The sequence below is a fragment of the Pituophis catenifer genome, unplaced genomic scaffold, assembly GCF_029215685.1.
Source record: "Pituophis catenifer annectens isolate HBS135680 unplaced genomic scaffold, rPitCat1.0.hap2 SCAF_31, whole genome shotgun sequence".
In the NCBI taxonomy this organism is placed as follows: Eukaryota; Metazoa; Chordata; class Lepidosauria; order Squamata; family Colubridae; genus Pituophis; species Pituophis catenifer.
In genome coordinates, this window is record NW_027256911.1 from 538,143 (window position 1) to 552,928 (window position 14,786).

General features: G+C 44.2%; 1 protein-coding gene across 1 annotated transcript in view; it reads right to left on the reverse strand.

The window, feature by feature from the left end:
• Window positions 1-12,106, reverse strand: part of LOC139326290 (PDZ and LIM domain protein 2-like) — an 85,990-nt gene extending 73,884 nt beyond the window's left edge. The window contains exon 1 of the mRNA XM_070956450.1: window positions 11,778-12,106. The gene's annotated coding sequence lies outside the window, so the exon portion shown is untranslated. The remainder of the gene's footprint in view (window positions 1-11,777) is intronic.
• Between the last annotated feature and the right edge of the window lie 2,680 nt (window positions 12,107-14,786).

Here is a 14,786-nt window from a genome sequence, read left to right on the forward strand (position 1 = left end):
CCACAAGTCTTAAAGCTGCCAAGTTTGAAGACCTCTGTGATAGCCATTTGTGACGTTCCCAGCTGGCCTCCAACAACCAAAATCAATTTGGGGGGGGGGAGAGAGAAAGCTAGGTTGACTTACCAACCACGTTTCGTTTAACAAGCGCAGTGATTCCCTTAACAAGCATAAAAGGGACATACTTCGCAACAGCCCTGATTAAGCCACAGAAATTCTGTTCCCAATTGTCGTCCTAAATCGAGAACTATCTGTAAGCTTCACGTAGTTTTGAAATACAAAAGAAGCCCTCACCAACACCCTCCCTCCATTTTGCCCCTTGGTAACATTCAGCGTTGGATTGCCAATATTATTACCACCAGTTCGCCCCCCGTGTGCACGCTCACTTCACGTGCGTGCCTTCCGCGGATTTGCCTGGCCTCCCATGCATGCGCTTTGCTCGTTCGTGCGCCTTTCGCGCATGTGCCCGGCCTCGAAAATGTCATCCTAAATAGGATGGCATAGAGCTGGGGCAGGTGAGCGGGCCCACCTGCGATCTCCGCTACCAATTCGCCCGAACCGGTACGAACCAGCTGAATACCACCTCTGGTAACATTCTCTGGGATTCCCAATATCCCAACAGTCAGGCAGGGAGAACCCCCCCTCCCAAAATAGGCTGAAAATTAGGGGTACAAAACAAGGGTGGGTTCTAAAGATTTTTACTACCGGTTCTGTGGGTGTGGCTTATTTTGTGGGCGTGGCTTGATGGTCATGTGACAATTCCTTAGGATTTAGCAGAGGTACTGGTCTACCAGACTTTTAACTGCTTGCAGAGCCGTACCGGTCTACCCATTTGTTTTTGGAGCGTTCCGGTCTACTCGTTTATTTTTGGAGTGTTACGGTCTACCCATTTGTTTTTGGAGAGAACTGGTCTACCACCACACTGCCTTTTACTGCTGATCAGCTGTAGGGCGGCCCTTTGAAGTGCCGCGGCAGGAGTTTAAACAGGTTTTTTTCCTTCTAGCCGATCAGCTGGGACTCGGGAGGCAGCGAATAGATTGGGGGCGTGGCCAGGCAGAGGTGGTATTTACCGGTTCTCCGAACTACTCAAAATTTCCACTACCAGTTTGCAAGAACCGGGGAGAACTGGTAGCAACCCACCACTGATGCAAAATCATGTCTAAGGATCCCGTCTCCCAAATCTCAGCTTCAAGCCTGAATCAAGGGGTTGTCCACTCCTGCAGAAAAAGATGCAGCAGGAATGTCATAGCAAAAAAATAAATAAATATGCATCTAAGAAAACCAGACATTTCCGAGAACCCAGAACATCAGCAAAGAGCAAGAATGGTTAAATAGAAAATCAAGATGCTTCTTTAATTAGAAGAGCGAAGAAGGGACTCATTGAAAGGCACAATAGTTACTGATTCAGGGAGGAGAAGCGAGGTCTCTAGAGACATGTCAGCACCAGACAGTTGGTGCCCCAGGCCATCTCCTATGACTTCCCGCTCATCAGGAAGATATTTTGGGGGTGGGGGAGTGAGGGGCAGGGATGGAAAAGGACGACAAAAGTTTAAGACTAGCCCAGGGACTCCACAGCTACACGTTTGGTTTCTACATTTGTTTCGCAGCTCAGTGTGAAAGATTCACTCAGCTGTCCCATTCTCCCAGGAGAACAGTCTATAGCAGGGGTCTCCAACCTTGGCAACTTTAAGACTTGTGGACTTCAACTCCCAGATTTCTAAGGTTCAACTCCAGGGTATAGAGCAGAAATGTCCAATCCTGGCCACCGTAAGGCCTATGGACGTCGACTCCTAGAATTCTGGGGAATTCTGGGAGTTGAAGTCCACAAGTCATAAAGTTGCCAAGGTTGGAGACCTCTAGTCTACAGGGCTGACATCTTGCAGATCAAGCTACGCCTAACCCATTTCATGGAAACAATGGAAAAATCTAGCAAAAGCGGGACCTTTGAAGTCAACCATCAATAGAGAGACTCTACACCAAGGGGTGTCCGACCATGGCAATTGTTAAGACTTGTGGACTTCAATTCCCAGAATTCCGCAGAATTCTATGAGTCGATGTCCACAGGCCTTATGGTGGCCAGGTTTGGACACTTTTGCTCTACACCCTGGAGTTGAACCTTAGTGTCATGAAAGCAAAGCGGAGATTGGCAATTTCACCTTTATTTCTGCATGTAGTCTCCAGTGAGTTGTAATGTTTTGACAACTAGGAACCACCTGCTGGAACGCCTCCTCTTACTCACAGGTGAGTTGATTAGATGGAAATTAAGGACACTAACAGGCAGCGTGGTCAAGAACCACAGAGGCTTTGAATAGAGAAAACCAGATGAACGGTTGCAGGAACTGGGTATGTCTAGTCCGATGAAGAGAAGGACTAGGGGAGACATGATAGCAGTCTTCCAATATCTCAGAGGTTGCCCCAAAGAAGAGGGAGTCAAGCTATTCTCCAAAGCACTTGAGGGTAGGACAAGAAGCAATGGGTGGAAACTAATCAAGGAGAGAAGCAACTTAGAATTAAGGAGAAATTTCATGACAGTGAGAACAATTAACCAGTTAGAAACAACTTGCCTTCAGATGTTGTGAATGCTCCAACACTGGAAGTTTTTAAGATGTTGGATAACCACTTGTCTGAAGTGGTGTAGGGTTTCCTGCCTAAGCAGGGGGTTGGACTAGAAGACCTCCAAGGTCCCTTCCAACTCTGTTATTCTATTCTAGACAAGAAAATATCTAGAGATGTGGGAGTTCCTGAATCTGATGAAGTTGACGACAACCCCTTGGTCTACAAGGTCCTGCAAGTTGCTTAGTTGTGGGTTGTTGAGTTTTGTTTTGGTTTTTTTTAAGAAAAGAGCAACAGAGCAGCTTCCCCAAAACTGTTTCCAGCTGCAGGATCTCTCCCGTAACGGCCAGCCAGAAATGAGCTTGACACAAAGACAGCCTTCAAGGGAGAATTTCCTGAAGTTACGTGTTTTCTGCCAGCAGGAAACTGTCCCCCAGCCCGGCCAAGAATACAAATAACCTCTGTCTCTAATGGGGGTGGGAGGGAGGAGAGAGGAATATCTCCCCCCCCTCCAAACCTGAGGGGGACAAAAATAGGAGGGCAAATGATGGACTTTAGTTGCAACACAAAGTACACCAGTGTTTTAAATCTCTGTGGCCATAAGCTTTTCCTCCAGGAGAAGACCAAGCGCTGAGTTAAAGACCGCAAACTCAAGAGATGTACTTGATTGAAATGGTACGCACACATCTACAACAGCTTCATAATTAATAAATAATTAACAAATGATTAATAAAGAAGTGTTAATACCACTTTATCATGCCTTGCTAAGGCCATACTTGGAGTACAGCATTCAGTTTTGGTCGCCACGATGTAAAAAAAAAAAGATGTGGAGACTCTAGAAAGAGTGCAGAGAAGAGCAACGAAGATGATTAGAGGACTGGAGGCTAAAATATATGGAGAACAACTGCAGGAATTGGGTATGTCTACTTTGATGAAAAGAAGGACTAGGGGAGACATGATAGCAGTCTTCCGATCTCTCAGGGGCTGCCCCAAAGAAGAGGGAGTCAAGCTATTCTCCAAAGCACCTGAGAGCAGGACAAGAAGCAACAGGTGGAAACTCATCAAGGAGAGAAGCAACCTTAGAACTAAGGAGAAATATCCTGACAGTGAGAACAATGAATCAGTGGAACAACTTGCCACCAGAAGTTGTGAATGCTCCAACACTGGAAGTTTTTAAGATGATGTTGGATAACCATTTGTCTGAAGTGGTGTAAGGTTTCCTGCCTGGGCAGGGGGTTGGACTAGAAGACCTCCAAGGTCCCTCTGCTCTGCTCTGCTATTCCTTTAGAAGTGTCCAGTGTTGTCATAAGCAAGTTTTTTAAAAAATTTTGTTTTAAGTTTTTTATTTTTTACAAACATATCAAGTGTGGCACCTGAGTGTCAATCAGGGTGGATAAATATCAATGATTTTTAAAAAAAATAAATTAAAAAAAATCAGATTTTTTTTTAATTTAAATCGGATTTTTTTGATTTAAATCGGATTTTTTTTTAATTTTTATCGAATTTATTTTAATAAAAAACTTTTGGGGTAAAAATCTATCGTAAGATAGTTTTCTATTTAAGATACATAAATCATTTAGTTTATTCAGCATGAAATGGAGCTTAGTGATGTAGCAGGAGGCTGTATATTCTGCAACACTGGGACTATCGGTGAGTCAACAGCGGGTCAAAGGAGTAGCAGAGATGACAGTTGCTCTTTAAAAATTATGATTTAAATTGAGTTGATTTAAATCAAGCCTTTTCACTAGTGATTTAAATCAACTCGATTTAAATCAAATCCACCCTGGTGTCAATCATTTTAATACAAATAAAATAGTATTAATATTTATTTCATTTAACAAGCTTATATAGACCTTGTAATACACATATTTTTATTAAATTATAATCTTTCATTATTTAACCATTCAATATTTCAATGTGTCGTTTCTATGCCAATCCCCCTCTTCTAAGAGTCATACCTTTTAATACAAATAGAATATTTATTAATCATATTTATTATGTTTAACAAGCTTATATAATTCTAATAGTACAAACATTTATGCTCAATTAAAATTTTTCATTATTTGCTTGTTCAATTATAATCCTTCATTATTTATTCAATATTTCAGTATGTTATTTTTATGTCAATTGCCATATTCTGCATGTCATACATTTTAATACAAATAAAGTATTTTGATCACATTTCTTACGTTTAGTAAATGTACACCTATTCATATTGAATTATCATCTTTCATTATTTATTTAATCAATAGCTCGATATATTATTTTTATGCCTGTCACCATATTATTTAAGTATATACTTAGTAATGCCACCATTCAAATTCTAATTTCCCCTCTTACTATCAGTTCTCATTATGTAAGTAAGGTTTATGAGTAGCGGTGAAGTCACGTAGATCAGTGGTCCCCAACCTTTTTATCGCCGCGGACCAATCAGCCTTTGATAATTTTACCGTGGCCCGCTGAGCGTGCGCAGGGGTGGGGGCTTTGGGCCACACGTGCGTACCTGCGCGGGGCTCTCTTCCCAGGAGCTTTTGCGCACGGCCCAGGAGCTTTTGCGCACGGCCCAGGAGCTTTTGCGCACGGCCCAGGAGCCTTTGCGCTGCAGCGTTCATGTCCCCCGGCCGCTGCGCGGCCCGGTGCCAGGTACTCCACGGCCCGGCACCGGTCCGCGGACCGGGAGTTGGGGACCACTGACGTAGATCCTTCAGAAAAACTCGGGCAAGGACAGGCAAGAACTGGTGGCTTCCATTTGGGCATTCAGGATCTGAGTGAGTAGCGTTGGTATGGTCACCTGGGGTGCAGGGAGATACCAAGAAAGAAAATAGAGGTAGTCCTTGGCTTACAACAGTTCATTTAGTGACCATTCCATGTTACGACAGCACTGAATGATCATTTTTCACACTCACTTTGGTCAATTATCTCGCCAATGGAAAACTGTCGATTAGAAAGATCGGCAGTTTGGCAGTTCGAATCCCTAGTATAGATCTCTTGCGTGAGCACGGGGTTGGAATAGATGACCTCCAAGCTCCCTTCCAACTCTGTTACTGTTAACTTGCAATGGATGCTGCAAGAAATTTACTCCCTTGTCTGGTAAGGTGGGAGGAGGACTGGATTTACAGCAGCTCAGCCACAAGTCTTAGTTTTATGCTAACAGAAGCATAAGCTTAGTTTTATGCTAACAAAACGTAGACTTTGCGCTTCTCGTTACTTTGGGTCAAATACAAGCCTGCCTACACACAGCTTGTGGCAGCCAGTCCAGAGTTTAATGTCTCCCTATTTTGGGGAGTACTTTCCAAAGCGTAGATAAGGGCAGACTGAAGAGACAAAGGAAGATGTGCATGGAGAGGATTTGGATAGACTCCGAATTGTATAATTCTTCAGACAGAGAGGAATTCTGAAAGTTGTTTAATGTCATGGGAATTTAAGACATTTTTTACTCATCTGCTTATTCTGCATAATTCAGACTGCTTTAACAGCAAGGCGAGACAAAGAATCTTGCAAGGACTTGAGCAGTCAATGTTTGATTAAAGCAGAGGTTTTCAAACTTGGCAGCTTTAAGACTTGTGGACTTCAACTCCCAGAATTCTCCAGCCAGCATAGCATAGCTGGCTGGAGAATTCTGGGAGTTGAAATCCATAAGTCTTAAAGCTGCCAAGTTTGAAGACCTCTGGATTAAAGCAACCTAGGAATAGTCTGATGGTTAAAGACAGCCTTAATGATTTTAGCTAGTTCTTTGTACCCCCTTGGCTTTGCAAAAAAAGTTAAGCCGACGAAGTTAGCTTTAGGACTGCAGGAGGCAGGCCTGGAAGGTATGGTCAAAAAAGTCAAAATGGCAGCTGCAAGGTGTTTCGAACTCTTTATCACTACCTTGATCTTTTCAATCATAAAAAAAACCCATCTTTTCAACTATAAAAAAGCTGTTGAGAATCTAGAAAGAGTGCAGAGAAGAGCAACCAAGATGATTAGGGGACTGGAGGCTAAAACAGAACTGTATATACGGCTTTACAGTGCTTTTACAGCCCTCTAAGTGGTTTACAGAGTCAGCCTCTTGCCCCCCAACAATCTGGGTCCCCATTTTACCCACCTCGGAAGGATGGAAGGCTGAGTCAACCTTGAGCCGGTCAGGATCGAACTGCTGGCAGTGGGCAGAGTTAGCCTGCTATACTGCCTTCTAATAAGAGGGAGGGAGGGAGGGAGGGAGGGAGGGAGGGAGGGAGGAAGGAAGGAAGGAAGGAAGGAAGGAAGGAAGGAAGGAAGGAAGGAAGGGACAATAGCACTTAGACTTTTATACTGCTTCACAGTGCTTTTACAGCCCTCTCTAAGAGGTTTACAGAGTCAGCATATTGCCCCCCAACAATCTGGGTCCTCATTTTACCCATCTTCGGAAGGATGGAAGGCCGAGTCAACCTTGAGCCAGGTGAGATTCGAACTGCCAAACTGCAGGCAGCCGGTAGTCGACCGAAGCAGCCTGCAGTACTGCATTCTAACCACAGCACCACCGCAACTCCTAGAAAACTAATATAGAAAACTATCTTTCTATAGATTTTTACTCCAAAAGCATTTTATTAAAACAAATTTGATAAAAACAAAAAAAATCTGATTTAAATTTTTAAAAAATCAGCTTTACCCTCTCCTCTCTGTGGCAGCCCCTCAAATATTGGATGACTGCTCTCATGTCTCCCTTGGTCCTCTTCTTCACTAGACTAGCCATGCCCAATTCCAACAACCATTCTTCATACTGTAAGTCTAAGTGCTATTGCTATTTAAGATATATTAATAATTTAGTTTATTCAGCATGAAATGGAGTTTAGTTCTGTAGCATTAGGCTGTATATTCTGCAATATTGGGACTTTCGGTGAGTCAACAGCAGGTCAGAGGAAGAGCTGCTGCAGGACAGAGATGACAGTTGCTCTTTAAAAATTACGATTTAAACGGAGTTGATTTAAATCGAGCCTTTCCACTCGTGATTGCAATCATGATTGAAATCGACTTGATTTAAATCAAATCTGGAAGAGAAACCAGGAACACAAAGGTCAACTTTGGGGCTGAAGGAGGGGGCTTCATCTGAACATGACATAACATGAAAGCACTATACAAGCCAGTCTTTAAAACACGGTGGGGAAAAAAATCAATGTTTTTCAAAGCAGAGTTCCATCCTAAAGTGGAATGTTAGAGTACATACCCAGGACCTAAACAAGAAAAGCAACAAGAAAAAGTACGACCAGTACACTCCCATAGAAAGGGGCTCCTCCGGGTGCCGTCGGCCAAAAATGTCGACTGGCAGCCCCCAGGGGGAGAGCCTTCTCTGTGGGGGCACCTACTATCTGGAACGAGCTCCCCCCGGAGATACGGAGGATCCCGGATCTGCGTACCTTCCGTCGCGCGCTCAAGACTTTTTTATTTCATCAAGCTGGCCTGACCTAAGTTTTTCCCCTTTTTAAATGGAAAATTTAAATTTGGTTTTAAATTATTGGGGTTTTAAATTTGTTCAGCCAAATTATTTAATTCGTTTTTATTCTATTTTAAATTTTGTATTTATATGTTTTATTCTATGGCTGTTCACCGCCCTGAGTCCTTCGGGAGTAGGGCAGTATACAAATTCAATTAAAAAAAAAAAAAAAGAGAGAGAATGTGTGTCCAAAAACGGGAGCTTCCTGGAGGCATCAGCCGGGCTGAATTTGTTTTTACCCAATTGGCAAAGGAAAGTTTACACCCTTATCTTTAACCAGCCCTGAACTTCTGAAGCACGCAAGCAAACGTGCCTCATACTTTTTCTGACTGTGGAAAAAGCTGGCAAGCTCCGAAGGCTGCCAGGAACACTCCCTGGGCGCGTATGAAGCAAGGCACATGCAGTAGAATCACCAGCCTCCCCACCCCTCGAAGGGAGCTGGCGGCACCCCAAATGCCATCCTTCCCAACCGCATCGTGGCTGTAGCCCTTTGCCGCGATGCCCATCCTGCCAAGCTCCAGACTCCTGTCATTACCTCACAGCATAAAGATCAGCCTATGATGGTCAAACCGTGGGGGTCAGAGTCTGGAAATTAAAGGTAACTGGACCTTAATAGCCTGTTGTCTTCCACAAGAACCTGTACTTATTTCCAAAGTAAGGTTTTTGTTTGGTGAGGCAGGCTCTTGTTACATTATCATTAGGCCCAGAGTAGGTGCACTCTGCCTATACTCCAAAGTAGACCTAGGCACAACAAAAACTCTCAAGGTAGAAGGAAACCTATCTTCCCTAGATTTCTGGAGTCACCTCTCATCTAAAATGGCCACTTCTTATGGTCTAGCCTCTTGCTGAAGAAACCCTCTCTATGGGAGCCAGTACACTCCCATAGAGAGGGGCTCCTCCGGGTGCCGTCGGCCAAACAATGTCGACTGGCAGCCCCCAGGGGGAGAGCCTTCTCTGTGGGGGCACCTACGATCTGGAACGAGCTCCCCCCGGAGATACGGAGGATCCCGGATCTGCACACCTTCCGTCGCGCTCTTAAGACCTTTTTATTTCATCAAGCTGGCCTGGCCTAAATCTTTTCCCCTTTTTAAATGTAAATTTTAGTTTGTTTTTAAGTTATGGGGTATTTTAAATTTGTCTCAGCCAAATTATTTAATTCGCTTTTATTCTATTTTAAATTTTGGTATTTATGTGTTTTATTCTGTGGCTGTTCACCGCCCTGAGTCCTTCGGGAGTAGGGCGGTATATAAATCCAATAAATAAATAAATAAAATAAATAAACCCAAGGGAGCCTTACAAGACAATTGTTGTTCGTTGCGAAGTTGCATCCGACCCATCGCGACCCCCATGGACCACATTCCTCCAGGCCTTCCTGTCCTCTACCATCCTCTGGAGTCCATTGAAGCTCATGCCTACTGCTTCAGTGACTCCATCCAGCCACCTCGTTCTCTGCCGTCCCCTTCTTCTTTTGCCCTCCATCGTTCCCAGCTCTTCTCCAAGGAGTCCTTCCTTCTCGTTAGGAAGGCGTTGCAAGACAATACACATGGCATAACCTCACAGGGTTGTTGTTGGGGGGTGTGTGAACTGGAAGAGGAAGGGGTATTAGGGATGTTCACTGCTTTACTTATGAAGTAACAAAGGTGGGAGAAATAATTAAGTGACTGGTTCTATCACCTTAAAGCAGGGGTCTCCAACCTTGGCCCCTTTAAGCCTGGCGGACTTCAACTCCCAGAATTCCCCAGCCAGCTGGCTGGGGAATTCTGGGAGTTGAAGTCCGCCAGGCTTAAAGGGGCCAAGGTTGGAGATCCCTGCCTTAAAGGACCTACAAAAATCACAAGGGATGTTTCCTTACCCAAATAGAAACCAGAAAATAAATCAGAAAGGTGCACAAAATGATGGGGGAAGAACACAAGAAACCTAGGCAAATTTCCCCATCCCCCCCGCCCCCCATCAGTATTCACTGGCTAGCTGGCTCAGTGGCTAAGACGCTGAGTCCGTCAATCAGAAAAATATTATAAGAGACGGGATTTATTTTATCAATGGCTAGATAATAAAACATGGACATGAGACATGAAACATGAAATGGATGTTATCATACAATATATGGAAATGATTTTAACGGGATGAAAATGCCATTTTTTTTATTTTTATTTTTCTAAATTTTTATTTATTTTTATATGCCGCCCTTCTCCGGAGACTCAGGGCGGCTTACAATGCGTTAAGCAATAGCCTTCATACTTTTGTATATTTTATACAAAGTCAGCTTATTGCCCCCACAAACCGGGTCCTCATTTTACCCACCTTAGGAAGGGTGGAAGGCTGAGTCAACCTTGAGCCTGGTGAGAATTGAACTCGCAGTAATTGCAGGCAGCTGGATGTTAAATGCTGCCTTAGTAGGCGGCATTAGCCTCCTACGCCACTCAGGCTCCTAAACGAATGACCAAATGAGAATAACGATATATAGATTATTAGATTGATCATATGAGAAATTAAGAGAATTAGTAAATGATGGATAGGAGATGAAGCACAAAAGATTTGTAACTGACCGACACACTACTTGCAATTGGAATAGATGATGGATGTTTTTATGTTTTGTTTAAAAAAATCATATTTTTATTTATTTATTTATTTATTTATTTATTTATTTATTTATTATTTATTATTTATTTATTTATTTATTTATTTATTTATTTATTTTGTATACCGCCCTTCTCCCCAAGGACTCGGGGCAGTAAACAGCCAGCAGATAAAATACAGAAAATACAAAAATTAAAACAATATTAAAAACCAATTAAATTTATTTGGCCCACAGTTAAACCACCCCCATATTCAAAACCCATAAATTAGCAATTTAAAATTAAAACAATTTAAAAATATGGTCAGGTCAGGTCAGCCCAGCTTGATGAAACAAACGTCTTTTAAAGAATTTTAAGAAAAATTGGCAACTTCAGTGGTTCGAATCCCTAGTAGAGGTCTTCTGTGTGAGTAGGGGGTTGGACTAGATTACCTCCGAGGTCCCTTCCAACTCCGTTACAGTTAAAAGTATCAATTGGCATTTGTTTGACATTTCAAGAACACTTTTGTTTGTCTAAGCGTCATTCACAAACAGATTCGCAAGCAGTTCCCTAAAACGATGGATACACAATGTCTTTTAAAAGAAAGGGGGAAAAAACTCCCTAGTAAAACGCGAGTCTAAATATAAGCCTTAGAAGCGGTCAAGAAACAAGACGAGATTGACATACAACCTTCTTCCCTACCCCAAAAAAAAAAAAAAAAAAACCTGGCAATTAAAATCAGGTGCAAAAATATCAGAAACCAGGTGCAAAAAATACAAATTTCAGGTGCGCCTGAAAGCAAAGACGGAAAAGCGAAGTTTCCCCCCCAAACTTTTGAACGAACTTCAAAAGTTTGTTCCCATCGTGTTCCGACGACCAAGACTTACTATCGGGCGAGAAGAACGAGCGCACAGCCCAAAATTTTGTCCCTTCGGACAGGCAAAAAAGAGAAGACCCCCCCCCCGACCCCTTGTAACATACATCGCCGTTACTCTTTCCTTATCCAAAGTCAAAAAAAAGACAAAACGCGGAGAGCGGAGAAGAAAGGAGAACGTTTCTCTCGCTTTCTTTAAAAAAAGAAAGTTGGAAATGCAATCCGTAAAGTGGTCCCCACCTTACTCCAAGGAGTAAAAAAAAAAAAAAAAGCCGCTCTGGACGCCGAGCCCGGACCCCAAAGTTCCTTCCAACCCTCCCGGCAAAGACAGCGAGAGAATAACACTTACTCCGCCGAAATCTCGAAGCTGCCTCTGGACTACTCCGAAGTTACTCGCGGGAGGAGAGGAGGGGGGGGTGTCGTGGAGATGCCACCGGCAACGCGGAGGACAGAGCTTCTCCGCTGCTTCTCGCCCAGCGCAACGCTAGTCCTAAACCTATAGTCTTAGCCACCCCCCTCCCTACTCCTCCTCCTCCTCCTCCTCCTAAGGGGCCGGCGGTTCCCTCGTAGGGTTCTTATAGGATCAGCTTGGGACAGCCAGATGTCGCCCGAGCGCCCTCTACAGGCTCACCGGCGCCCCTGCAGGCTCCAGCGCTTCACCTCCACCGAGGGAGGGGAAGGGTCCGCTGGGGAATTTTCCTCCTCCTCCTCTCCCCTCCTTGCACTTTGCGGGGTTTTCAGCTGCTGGTGGGTTGGCAAAGCAAGGCAGGCGCAAGCCGGGATCGGGAGTTCTAGCACGTGCCTCGCTCCAGCCTGCCAGCCTGGAGGGTTTGGGGGCAAGGGTGAAATCCAATTTTATTTTATTTTTTACTACTGGCTTGGTGGACATGGCAGGGGAAGGTTACTGCAAAATCTCCATTCCCACCCTACTCCAGGGGAAGGATACTGCAAAATTTCCATTCCCACCTTACTCCAGGGGAAGGATACTGCAAAATCTCCATTCCCACCTTACTCCAGGGGAAGGATACTGCAAAATCTCCATTCCCACCCTACTCCAGGGGAAGGATACTGCAAAATCTCCATTCCCACCCTACTCCAGGGGAAGGATACTGCAAAATCTCCATTCCCACCCTACTCCAGGGGAAGGATTACTGCAAAATCTCCATTCCCACCCTACTCCAGGGGAAGGATACTGCAAAATCTCCATTCCCACCCTACTCCAGGGGAAGGATACTGCAAAATCTCCATTCCCACCTTACTCCAGGGGAAGGATACTGCAAAATCTCCATTGCCATCCTACTCCAGGGGAAGGATACTGCAAAATCTCCATTCCCACCCTACTCCGGGGGAAGGATACTGCAAAATTTCCATTCCCACCCTACTCCAGGGGAAGGATACTGCAAAATCTCCATTCCCACCCTACTCCAGGGGAAGGATACTGGAAGGATGCAGGTTTATTGCAGTGTAAGTCCTCAAAAGGGTTTAACCAGGTTTCTTATTTATCCTAATACAGGCAGTCCTCCAGTTACATCGACAATTGAGCCCAAAATCATATGTGCGAGGGGAACCTTTACCTTTAAGAGTGGGAGAGCTCATCTGATGGGAGCCTTGCACTTAAATTATTACCCTAAAAGTTATAGTTTTTGACAAGCAGAACCTACAAACTGCACGCTTTCCAGGTGTATTAAGACTTCAGGTAGTCCTCAAATTACAACCACAATTGAGAACCATTTTTTTTTTTTGTTGTGAAGCAAGACGGGTTCTTCAGTGAGGCGTGCCGAAATTTAGGACTTCGTTTGCCAGTTAAGTGAATCCCTGCACTTAAAATAAATCATGTGGTCATTACACAAACCGGACTTCCCCTTTTGGTTTTGCTCATTGGAAGCTGCCTGGGGAGGTTGCAAACGTGACTCTGGGACATTGCAACACTCATAAACACACACCAATTGTCAAGCAGCTGAATTCTAATCATGCGGGGTTTCTGTGAAGGTCATCAGTGACCATAAGTGCTGTAACTTTGGTCGCTAAATGAACGATAGTGCTCAAAATTCTCGGTATGGATAACTTAGAACTACGTCGCTTGCGATCAGACCTAGGTATTGCATACAAAATTATACGTAGTGATGTTTTACCTGTAAATGACGTTTTTTGTTTCAATCGCCATAATACACGCGATAACAGCCGCTTTAAACTCAATGTAAATCTTTCTAAACTTTTATTTATTTTATTATTAGACATATTTCTATGCCGCCCACTCTCCGAGGATTCTGGGCGGCTTACACCAAAGACAGTATGCTAAATAGCATATTGCCCCTTAACAATCTGGGTACTCATTTTACCCACCTTGGAAGGATGGAAGGCTGAGTCAACCTTGAGCCGGTTAGATTTGATCTGCTGATCTGCTGAACTAGCAGTCAGCTGAAGTAGCTGCAGTAGCTGCAGTACTGCACCCTAACCACTGCGCCATCTCGGCTCTTGACTGTAAAAAATAGGATTCTGGAATGCCCCACCTGATCCAGTTGTCTCAGCTACACATTCTCACAGTTTCAGTCACAAATTAACTTCCGTGGACCTTACTTCATACTTAAGTGGTCAGTAGAGGGAGGGGCGTGCATAAGTGCACTAATATGCCTATCGTCCCTGCCATTGTATTTTTATTCTCATATTCTTATTCTCGTTTTTGTTTGACAAATTCTAATAAATAGTAAATCAAGGACCACCTCAGTGGTGGGTTCCAACCGGTGTTATCACCGGTTCTCTTCGCGCACGCGCTTTGCGTGCGATCGCCGGGCACATGCTCACTTTGCTTATACGTGCGCCAAACTTGGGCTTCGCACAAGCGTGTTAGGTTTCTGCCCAGCTGAGGTGCGGTAATCCACTCTGCCGCGCCTATCAGCTGGGCTAAAAAACAAGAAATAAAGGTAGGAATAAAGTGGGGGCGGATGGGAGGGCCAAGCTCCCAATCAAAGAGAACCAGTTCAGTGATGTCACATCATCACCACTACTGGCTCAGCTGAACCGGAAGCAACCCACCACTGGACTACCTGTACTATTTCTGTTGGTCATAGAATAACAGGAACTGGTGCTCAACACATGTAAAGGACTGGTTGTTGTGAAAGTTGAACATGATTAACAAACTTAAAAAGGGGCAATGAAGGTTGGGTAACCCAGGAATTGGAAGAGGGCTCCCATGTAGTAAAGGTAAAGGTTCCCCTCACACATATGTGCTAGTTGTTCCTGACTCTAGGGGGCAATGCTCATCTCTGTTTCAAAGCCGAAGAGCCAGGGCTGTCCGAAAACATCTCCGTGGTCATGTGGCCGGCATGACTCAATGCCAAAGGCGCACGGAACACTGTTA